Here is a 12,159-nt window from a genome sequence, read left to right on the forward strand (position 1 = left end):
GAAGCTTAGCTCTTCAGTATTTCTCCATCTCCTAAGCAGATATAGACACTACACACACTAGAATAGTGTTAGACATTTTAAACCAAAGAAGAAAGAAAACTTATCTCTAGAAGACGAGCCCCGCTCTCCTGCGGTGATACGTAACAGTCCCTCCCCCAGTCGAGAATTCCTGAGGTGATTTCCGAGATCCCTCAGAGGCAAGCCTCGGTCCGGTAACTGGCTCACGGTGTGGACTTAGCCCCCAGGGCGGCTGAAAGGCAGTGGGTGCAGAATCAAGCGCGACGGTGAAGGTAATTCCCTCTCCCCACCCCACCCCCTCGGCAGCTGGAGACCACCCGGCACGAGACCAGGAAACGCCGAGACCAGGTAAGGTAGAAACCTCTCTTAAGTCTCCAGTCTCAGAGGCTTGAATAGCCTCACAGATCGTCCCTTCCGGCGTCTGTTAAAATCGGGTTGAGCAGCCCCGTCTGAGCTAGACCCCGATCCTGTGCGAGGGTCCACATATGTGGAGACCCTCCGGGGGGTCGCCATCTTGTCCACTTAGTCATTGGTGCCATTTTTCCCCCCTTGACCGCCGTATTGCCCGCTCAACTGAGCAGTGCGCACAACCATCTTGTGTGCACAGTGGCGCACAACAGTGCGGGCACATAGCGGCCCGCACAAACGGCCCGAGCGCACAGATAGGCCTGTGTGCTCAGCAGCGCGCGCATCTTAGCGAGGAGCACAAATTAGTAGCCTGCGCGCACATCTTGCGCATTCCCGCACGCACATTGTCGGCGCAACCGGAGCGCACAAGCCTCCCGGCGTGCGTACCAACGTGCACAGACTAGTTTTGAGTCACTCTACGTGCACAAATCATGGCACCGCCAGCCAAGAAAGCCAAGGGACAAGCCCTCTGCCCAGCCTGCCACCTGAGAGCTGCGCAACCTGAAGTGGCCTCCGTCCTATGCCAGCAGTGTGAAGAGGCTCAGGGGGAACTTAAGCAAGACTCCCCATAGCCATTAGAGGGATCCGGATCCACCAAAGGTAGTACCCCAGACATCTGTATCTCTGACTCGGCACCTACTCAGGAGGGCACCTTGGGGGTGCCCTCCTGAGTAGGTGCCTGAATTCAATATGGACCCAGGGACATTTTCCTGAGTGGAATTTTTCAAAGGGCTACAAACCTTTGTCCAGGCACAATCTATACCGCCTGTGACACAGTCCCAGTCTCCACCAGAAGCACAAGACCTTCCAAGCACCTCTCTGACCTCTCGAGATGTGCCCCATCTAAGCAAGAGCCTCCCCTCAGGGGATACAGACACCTCGGGGGGGGGGCAAGACTGGCTCCCTGGAGGAAGGGGAAATCCCTCCAGGGATGGAACCATACCGAACCATGCTACAATTCTTCTCCAAAGATGAGTTACCAGCTCTCGTGTCCCTGCCCCTTAAGACACTGGCCATTCCAGGCACGAGTACCTTAACGGAACCAAAGACGAACTCCGTTTTGGTGTCCCTCCATCAGGCCTCATGCTATTTTCCAATGTTGTAGGCCGTACAACAACTGATTGATCTGGAATGGAATGACCCGGAGGCCAGCTTCAAAGGATGACGGGCCTTAGAAGCCCTATACCCCCTGGAACCCACGGCTAAGGAACTCCGGTTCCCAAAAGTGGACGCCATGGTCTGCGCAATCTCAAAGCGCATGACCATCCCAATTGAAGGAGGAGCGGCACTCGATGCCCAGGACAGACGTCAGGAATCCATCCTTAAACAGTCTTTTGTAGCAGCTATGACCCTGCATGTTGCTTCCTGTTGTGCCGTAGTGACATGTGCCTGCGTGCTTCTCTCCAGAGATGCAACCACGTCCGCTGAAACTTTGGAACCAGCAATATCCTTCCTCACGGATGCGACCTCAGACCTAGTGTGCACCTCAGCCAGGGGTGTCTCCTCCATAGTGGCAGCCAGAAAACTATGGCTCCGAAATTGGTCAGCCGACGCGACCTCCAAAGCCAACCTCACAAGAATGCCTTTTAAAGGATCCCTCTTGTTCGGAAGCGAATTGGAGAAGTTAGCCAACAAATGGGGCGAATCTCCAGTACCTAGTCTGCTAGAGGACAGGAACAAAAGAAAACAGCGCTCCCCCCCAAAGAACCAAGGGCAGAGAAGCCCAGCGCTTTAGACTGTACAAGAATACATACCACTAAGCACCTCTCTCCGCAGGCAGGGCACAGTCCTTTCGGAACAGACAAGAGGGGAGCAGGCTCAGGTACAGGCTCCGCCTGCACCCCACAATGAGAATCAACAGACCCATCCACAGGAAGAAGCCATAGGGGGCAGACTTACTCTCTTCTACTAAAGATGGGTCAAGATAACGTATGACAAGTGGGTCCTAACCATCATTCGAGAGGGATACTATCTGGACTTCCACAGCATCCCTCCAGTCAAATTTGGGAGATCACGGTGCCACTCCTCTCCAAGAGGGCGACAGTGGAAACCACACTGACAAAGCTACTCAGCCTAAAGGCGATAACCCTGGTGCCCCCGCACCAACAAAATACTGGTCACTATTCCATCTATTTTATCATTCCCAAGAAGGAAGGAACATTCTGGCCCATCCTGGACCTCAAAACAGTCAATCGTTACCTGAGGGTGCCACACTTCCGCAAGGAAATCCTACGCTCAGTCATAAGGGCAGTACAGCCAGGAGAATTCCTGACTTCATTGGATCTATCCGAAGCCTATCTCCACATCCCGGTCCATCACAACCCTCAATGCTTCCTATGCTTTGTGATACTGGATCATCATTACTAGTTCTGGGCGCTACCCTTCGGTCTAGCTACCACCCCTCGGACCTTCACCAAAATCATGTTGGTAGTGGCGGCAACACTGAGGAAAGAAGGAATCCTCGTACATCCTTATGTGGACGATTAGCTGATCAGGGCAAAATCTCCAGAGGAGAGTCAACAGGTGACCACCAGAGTCGAGAATTTGCTGCAGAATTTCGAGTGGGTCGTCAACACAGCCAAGAGCTGCCTGCAGCCCTCCCAATCGCTAGAGTACCTGGGAGTCCGGTTTGACACCAAGCAAGACAAGGTTGTTCCCCCCCCCCCCCCCCCCCCAAAGGAGAAGGAAACTGATGAGTCAGCTGAGAAAACTGCTGAACCATGCTCGCCCCAAGGTATGGGACTACCTCCAAGTCCTCTGTCTCATGACATCAACCCTAGAAGTCATTCCATGGGCAAGAGCCCACACGTGACCACTACAACCTTCCTAACTGTCACGATGGAACCCGATGTCCCAGAACTACTCCATTCACCTCCAGCTACCAGCAGAGGTTCAGACCCAGCTCCAATGGTGGCTACAGGAAGACCATCTGAGCAACGGAGTAAAACTATCCCCACCGAACTGGATCTTGCTCACCATGGATGCGAGCCTGCGAGGGTGGGGAGCCCACTGCCAGGAACTGACTGCCCAGGGACAATGGGACCAGGAAGAGGCGGGATGGAACATAAACTGACTGGAAGCTCAAGCAGTCAGACTAGCCTGTCTATGATTCGGCCACGCACTGTCCCCTCAGTCATGTTGGACAACGCCACAACAGTTGCCTACATCAACCATCAGGGAGTAACCAGAAGCCAGCAGGTGTCCCTGGAAATAGACCTCCTCATGGCGTGGGTAGAAACAAACCTGCAAGGGATGTCAGCTGCCCACATCACAGGAAAAGACAACGTCTCTGCTGACTACCTCTGCAGAGAGAGCCTAGACCCAGGGGAATGGACGCTGTTGTCCACAGCCTTCCAGTTGATAGTAAACCACTGGGGAACCCCTGCCATGGACCCACTGGCAACCCGGTCCAACGCCCAAGTTCCCAAGTTCTTCAGCTGCAGATGAGAACCGCAATCCTGGGGAATCGACACCCTTGTCCAGACCTGGCCACAGGAAGACCTGCTGTATGCCTTTCCCCCATGGCCACTACTGGGCAGGATCATCCGCAAGATAGACCACCACAGGGGACTAGTACTTCTAGTGGCCCCGGACTGGCCAAGAAGGCCATGGTACACAGAAATACGAAGACTTCTTGCTGGGAGCCTTCTGTACCTACCTCCACACAAGGACTGATGTGCACGGAGCAGGAGAGAGACCTTGGGGTGATAGTGTCTAATGATCTGAAGTCGGAGAAACAGTGTGACAAGGCGATATCAAAAGCCAAAAGAATGCTGGGCTGCATAGAGAGAGGAATATCGAGTAAGAAAAGGGAAGTGGTTATCCCCTTGTACAGGTCCTTGGTGAGGCCTCACCTGGAGTACTGTGTTCAGTTCTGGAGACCGTATCTACAAAGAGACAGAGACAAGATGGAAGCGGTTCAGAGAAGGGCGACCAGAAAGGTGGAGGGTCTTCATCGAATGACTTATGAGGAGAGATTGAAGAATCTAAATATATACACTCTGGAAGAAAGGAGGAGCAGGGGTGATATGATTCAAACTTTCGGATACTTGAAAGGTTTTAACGATCCAAAGACAATGACAAACCTTTTCCGTCAAAAAAAAAATCAGCAGAACCAGGTGTCACGAGCTGAAGCTCCAGGGAGGAAGACTCAAAACCAATGTCAGGAAGTATTTCTTCTCGGAGAGGGTGGTGGATGCCTGGAATGCCCTTCCGGAGGAAGTGGTGAAGACCAGAACTGTGAAGGACTTCAAAGGGGCGTGGGATAAACACACTGGATCCATCAAGTCTAGAGGATGTGAATGAAGAGGGGGTGGCTTGCAGGAATGAAGGCTACTACCTGGAGATAATACCCTTATTCAATATACATACACATGGTTAATGCGACTCCAACATTGCTCTAAGCTTCAACGGTAAGAGGAAATGTGGAAAAAAAAGATTTGCATTCACAAAAAAGCGGGGTGCAGCTTGCTTGTTACAGCGGTTACTACCCCCAAACCAAATAAGCCTGATACTTCACTTCCAACGCATAGCCAGCATAGCTCTCTGCTTCAACAGCAGAAGAGAAAGTCTGATACTTCACTTTCAACGCATAGCTCTCTGCTTCAACGGCAGGGGAGAAAGTCTGTTACTTCACTTTCAACGCATAGCTCTCTGCTTCAATGGCAGGGGAGAAAGTCTGTTACTTCACCTTCAACGCATAGCCAGCATAGCTCTCTGCTTCAAGTGTGTGTGTGTGTGTATGTATAGACAACAACCAACAAGGACTAAATTACATAGTCGAGTAAACAAAAGCATGGGTGTAGCTTGCTTATTGAGGCGGTTACTACCCCTAACTAAGCTACATATTCAATTAGATGCAGTTCCAACACTGCTCTCTACATTAATGGTGGGGTGGAAGAGGAATAAAAATAAAAGGTACTAAGAGCCAAGCGTAACAAGTAAGAGGGGAAATAAAAGTGCATAGCTTGCTGGGCAGACTGGATGGGCTGTTTGGTCTTCTTCTGCCATCATTTCTATGTTTCTAAGGACCTTCTCCGGCAAGGACTGATCCTCCACGAAGACCCGACTCTATTCTTTCTTACGGTCTGGCCCTTGAGAGGACTTGCCTGAAGAACAGCGGATACTCTAAGGCAGTGATTGACACCTTACTTAGAGCACGCAAGTCCTCCACATCACTAGCTTACATACGAATATGGAAAGTATTTGAAGCCTGGTGTGAGGACCATCAGATCCTTCCACAGACAGTCAAAATTCCCAAAATCCTGGAATTTCTGCAGGACGGCTTGAGCAAGGGGTTGTCCCTCAACTCCCTCAAGGTTCAGGTGGCCACGCTGGCCTGCTTCAGAGCCAAGGTGGACAGCATCAGCCTATCAACCCATCCAAATGTTTCCTGCTTCCTGAGAGGGGTCAAACAAATTTGACCACCCTTAAAGTGGCCGGTGCCCCTATGGAATCTCAATCTAGTAATAGACTTCCTAGCGGAAACTTCCTTCAGACCAACACGTGGTCTGTTGCTATGGCTCCTGACCCTGAAGACTGCATTCCTAGTGGCAATATGTTCAGCCCTTCATATCTCCGAGCTTCAAGCGCTATCCTGTCGGGAACCGTTCCTCAGGTTCACACATACAGCTACGCACTGTCCCCTCTTTTCTACTGAAAGTGGTTTCTCAGTTTTATCTAAACCAAACCATCTCTCTGCCATCTCCAGACAAACACAAGGATTCGGAAGACTCACACAGTCTTCGCCATCTAAACTTCGGCAGACTCCTAGTCCGATACCTGGAAAGATCAGAATCTGTGCGAAAGACAGACCACCTATTCGTCCTTCACAGCGGAAAGAAACAGGGGGAAGCGACCTCACGGGCAACAATAGCCCACTGGATCAAAGAAGTAATCAAGGCGGCTTACGTAGAGGCAGGGAAACCTCCACCTCTACAAGTCAATGCCCATTCTACAAGGGCCCAGGCAGTGTCCTGGGTGAAAACCAAGATGCTGTCGCCTGCTGAGATCTGTTGAGCGGCAACTTGGTCCTCCATACACACCTTCAGGTTCTACCGCCTGGATGTCCAAGCCCGGGAGGACACAATCTTTGCAAGGGCAGTACTAAGTGGGCCACAGGCAGCCTCCCGCCCTGCTCGGGAGTAGCTTTTGTACATCCCATTGGTCCTGAGTCCATCTGGCTACACGCTAGGAAATGGAGAAATTACTTATCTGATAATTTCGTTTTCCTTAGTGTAGACAGATGGACTCAGCATCCCGCCCATGGCTGCCCCGGAATCTGGGAACCTCGAATGACAATCCCCAAAAACAAGACAAGCATGGGTAAGCCAGGTATTACCCCTAGTTCAAGACACCCATAGTTACCGGGTGTCGGCATTATTTGATTGAGTGCACTGGCGATCTCCAATTTGGAAATCAGTTGAACCAGTCCTAGTTAACCAAGTTAATCAAGTTATTAAAGCACACATATATCCACAATTGCTTTTCGAGGAGAATACTGAAGAGCTAAGCTTCCTGCACGGGTACATGTAGGCTGATGTCAGCTTTGAAATCTGACTCAGTCTCCCATCTGATATCAGGAGTATACTATACCACTGGTCCTGAGGCCATCTGTCTACACCTAAGGAAAACGAAATTATCAGGTAAGTAATTTCTCCATTTTGTAGCACAGATATTCATTCATTTCAGTCAAAATGCAAAAGCTCAACAAATGAGTAGCCTTTTTATTCAGGGCAACCAAATCAAATGGGCACAGTCACCTGAAAAATCGGAATTGTCTTTGACTCATTTGGTCCTGTTAAAGTCTATGGGAGAAGCAAAGCAACGCATTTTTGTACTCCAAGCCAGAATGGAGTGGACTGTGGAAGGGACAAAGAAGGAACAGAACCAGTCATGTTTCAGCATTTTTCAACCACCCTACTCCAGCTTGGCAGCTGCATGTCCATGACTTCATAATTTTTTAGGTGACTGAATCTAAGAACACTTTGAACAGTGACATTTTCTGTTGGATCTCAGAGGAGAAAGATTGAGCTTCTGAAGCTCCTTACTTCAAACTGAGTGAAAGAAAAAATTAGATTAGTTTACAGGAGAAAGCAAAGTGTGCTTTTAGCCGCTCATTAATACTATGTCTGGCGCTGGGGGAGTGCTACCTAGTAGCAGGAGAAAATCTATAATCTCTGCAAGGGTTACAGTGCATGTCAGGTAAGACCACCACTGCAGCTGATACTATGTCTGTGGCTGCAGGAAAGATAATTGTTTCTTGCAATTTATGCACTGCAATGACTTAGAGGCAGCATGCTTTCTCTGTGTAGAAGTCAGTATGACAGTTCACTGATTCTTGTGTGTGTGAATATTGCAGCAAGTTTGACTTATTTTCTTAGTATACGTAATCGCTCAGCAATCAGCATCAGTTGTACTCTGTAACAAAAGTGACTGATTGGTTTGCTGTCTGTATGTGTCCACATTAGCATGTGCAAACACTGTAAAACTAAAAGCTTCTAACCACTTATGATAGAATTTATTAAAATAGATTGTGTCACTGGCATCAAGAGGCAAATTTGTCAATGGGAGAAGGAGAGGGCTCTTCCCTGGGACCAGCACAGGTAGTGTTGATGGTAAGAGACAGGATGAGGACCAGCAGAGAACCTAGAAAACTAGGAAGAATATTATTTTTTTTAAAGAGGTAGAAGCTAGCTAGAGGCAGGATTTGCTGAAAAGGTGGAACAGCAGCCATCTGTTCCAATCTCTCCACTGTTAGTATGCAGCAGGGGCAGAAAAAGAATCAGTGAAGGACTGCAGCAGCAGTGTGGGGTGTGCTAGGAACAGGAGGGCATCAGCCTAAAGCAGCACAGTTCTGCCTGTTCCATTCTGACAAGTATGTGTAGCAGATCTCTGCAGAACCTACTGATGCAGAAGAATCATGTGACAGATTTGAAGAATTAGGGTATATTGAGAGTCTAGTAGCTGAGACAGGTTTGGAGAACCTAGTTACAAACAGGGCCGGTGCTAGCTTTTTTGCTGCTCTGTACAAAATCTTACTGTGCTGCCCCTCCCCCCATTCATTCAGTGTCTGTCCCAGGCCCATCAAATAAAGCCCATCTCCGTCCTGCAATCTGTATTTTTAAAAACGGACACGCCTCCCACCCCAGAACCCGTGGATAGGGAAGGGTATTAGGTAACCTTGGCAAACCTTCAACCTTGCACACACGCCACCCACACCCCCCACACCCACACACACTCCCATACTCTTTACAGATACACACAAATAATGCCTTTATAACAAATTTTACATGAAAAAGAACATTCAAAATTACAATCTTCTGAGGCAAATATATCACAACATGCATGTTATATTTAGATACACTGATGTAGTGTCAACCAGAAAACTCTGCAAAAAAGACACGTGGAACTCCTATGGAATTAGACTTTTTGTAATGCATGTTGGGTGTGGGCTTGGCCCTCGGAAAGCCATGACTAAATGGAATTGCCATTATAATATAGTAAACCTCCCATACCAAAATAACCCTAACAACCTTATCTATGAAAAGGCAACACTGCACATATTAAACCAGACCCTAGAACACCAGTAAAACTCTTATTAGGAAACCAGGCTGCTATAAATCCCTACACAGAAATTACATGCTAGCAAAATACCTCACCTCGATCACATATGCAGAACACAGACAGACCCTGACCAAAATCAGAATAAAGAGATCAGAAAGTATAAAACAGAAATGTGCTGAGAAGAACTGAGCTGGAATCCACAACAAGCCAGCCTCTATAAGCAGAGCAACAATGGGAAAACAGAAACATTACCATTCTTCAGAAAACATTAAATAATAAAATCAAGAAATATAAAACATTAATCATAAAAATCATATTCATAAAAAAGAATAAATATTCAAACCAGTTAATGAACAGAATATTCAAAATTTCCTGAACACCAAAAATGTCAAAACATCTGATGAATCAAAAATCCAATAATTTAAAAATGTTCTATTCCCCCCCCCCAAAAAAAAATTAAATACTCTGAAAGAGCAGAATCATCAAATTACACCCAATAATTTAAAAAAATCTTCTTTGCTCCATACCTGTAATCTTCTAACTTCCAATCACCCTGAGATTGTCATGGATTGGGGAGGTAGGGCTGTACAAATGTATCTTCTCACTCCCTCCCTCAAACACACCCAGGCTCCCTCTGCCTCCGAGATACATTACGTGGGTGGGTGTCTGTGAGCGCCTATATGTGACACATGGGGTCTCACAGGCACGTACACAAGCACACAGGCTCTCACATTGATTTGAGCCACCCCTGTGCCTATCTGCTGCCTGAGGCGAGGAACCCGGCCCCCAAAGGCTTGGCATAGCCCAGGTCAAATCACTGAGATGGCAAGAAGGTGATGTCCCCCTTGGAGTCTGGCCCTTTTGATGATTTGAAATGCTGGGGAAGTAGGCAGAGTGGGGTCAGAATTTCCCGAGGTGTGGCAGATAAGTGTCAGTGATATTTTTAAGAAGCTGGCAGTCCTGCCACACTCCTTGAAACCTACCATCTGCTTCCCACCCTTCCCTGATATTTGCACTCTGGGGAAGTGGGAGATGGGTGAATGGTGAGGGTCTGTGTATGGTGCTGTCTTTTAGAGCCAGTGAAGGGTATTAAGCATTCAGCGAACCTTGCACCCTTGTGCTTCCCCATTTCCCCAGGTCTCGCCATACAAAATTAAAATTATACATGAATAACAGATTTTACATAAAAAGGACATTCAAAGTACAGTCTTCTGATGTAAAAATATATTACAGAAATATTTACATGCAATGCTGTGATGCCAATGAGGAAACCCTGAAAAAAAGACACTTGAAGCCCATATGGTATTAGGCCTGTTGTAAAGTGCATTGGGTTTGGGCTTAGCCCTCAAAAAGCCATGAATAAACTGAACTACAATTATAATATAGTAAACCTCCAATACCAAAACTGCACTAACTGCCAGCACTCAAACTGTGAAAATGCAACATTGCAAATATTACACAGAACTCTAAAATACCAATATACCCTTTATTAAACAGATAAAGACAGGCTGTTATAGATACCTACACAGAAACTAGACAATAGCAGAATACCTCACTTCCATTACACACCAGAATGCAGACAGACCATACAGTATAAATAGAAATGTGCAGACAAACACTGAACTGAAAATTGCCAATAGCCAGACTCTGAATGCAGTGCAACAATGAAAAAACAAACATCACCATTACTCATAAAATCAGGAAATATAAAAATCATAATGGTGAAACCATACAAAAAATAAATGTCAAGACTTCATGAATAGAATAACACAAAATTAATTTCATATAAAAATGTTCAAAGTTTCTAAAAACAAATAACATGTAAAAATAATTAAACTAAAAAGTATAAAAACAAAATTTCCAACTTTTCATACCAGGGAACCTTTGATTTCCAGTCACTGAATTGGCCTGGAGTAGTGGGGAATTGGGGGGCTACACACAGACTTTGTCCACATTCTCTCATATACACACACTTTTTAACACATGTTCATTCTCACACACACTCTCTCACATGCTGTCATGCACACAAGCTTGCTCACACACACCCACACTCGCATGCTCTCACACACACGCTCACACGCATACATATTCGCTCACTCAATGCTCTCATGCACACTCACCCAATCCCTCTTGCTCCCCTTTCTTCTCGCTCACCCCTTCTTTCCTTTCTTCAGTCCTCTTTGCTTGCCTTCTCTCCCCTCTCACTCACCTCCTCCCCCTTCTCACTCACCTTCTCATTCCATCTCCTCTCGCATTCTCCTCTCCCTTCCCATGCCATTCCCTCTTACTCACACCTCCACCTTGTCTTCTCTTCCCTTCCACTCCACCCACCGGGGCTCTTCTTTTTTTTTTCTGTCCGCGGGTTGTGGGAACCCCGTGGGCATGTCATACTCCAGAGCTGGCCCGAGAGTTGTCTTTCTGCCTGCAGGGTGTGGAATCCCCACCAGCACATCATAATTTCAACTGCTGACATTGTCTTCCTGCTGGGCCTGTGCCTGCCCCCCCCCCCCCACCCCATGAGTACCTGATAAACCTGTGCTGCCGCTACCTCTGTCGTCTTGCTCATGGGGCTACGTGCTGGTTAGGACGTGTGTTTTGGACATGCTAATCCCCGTTTATTACATAAAGGGTTTTGAACATGCGTCCAAGCACATGTTAAGCAGTGCGCTCAGCTGAACATTGGCCTGTCTATGCATACCTGCCAATTCCTTTCATTGCCAGAATTTTGTAGAAAGCCCTTTAGGAAAAGGCGAGGTTAATCCTCATAGGATTGGCCTGGCCATGACAGACGTGATATCCATTATCTTGTCTGTCTGTCAATTCAGTCTCCAATTTCATTGGGGATGTCTCTGATTATCATAGTGCAAGAGGGTAGTAAGCTTTGCCATCTGAATCTGGTGTTGCTGCTCCTGAGAACATGGATTTTGAATGCTCAGTAATCTTCTCCTTACTCCTTCTGAAGGAGGTGGAGGATGTGTATCTCTATTAAAAAGCATTCAACCAGAAGATCTACAGTTTGTTTATTCGTTTTTATATACCGACATTCGTAGGAAACATCACATCGGTTTACTGTAAAATGTCAAATACACAATTAAAATACATTTGAATTGCAAAATTATAATCATGAAATCATAAAATACATAGAATTCTTAAAACATCTAAAAACAA

At 47.2% G+C, this 12,159-nt stretch overlaps 1 protein-coding gene across 2 annotated transcripts in view; it reads left to right on the forward strand.

The window, feature by feature from the left end:
- The window catches only part of GSK3B (glycogen synthase kinase 3 beta), a 239,279-nt gene that overhangs the window by 213,769 nt on the left and 13,351 nt on the right, over positions 1–12,159 (forward strand). The gene's annotated exons all lie outside the window — the stretch shown is intronic.

This window comes from Rhinatrema bivittatum, chromosome 15, assembly GCF_901001135.1.
Source record: "Rhinatrema bivittatum chromosome 15, aRhiBiv1.1, whole genome shotgun sequence".
NCBI classification, from domain to species: domain Eukaryota; kingdom Metazoa; phylum Chordata; class Amphibia; order Gymnophiona; family Rhinatrematidae; genus Rhinatrema; species Rhinatrema bivittatum.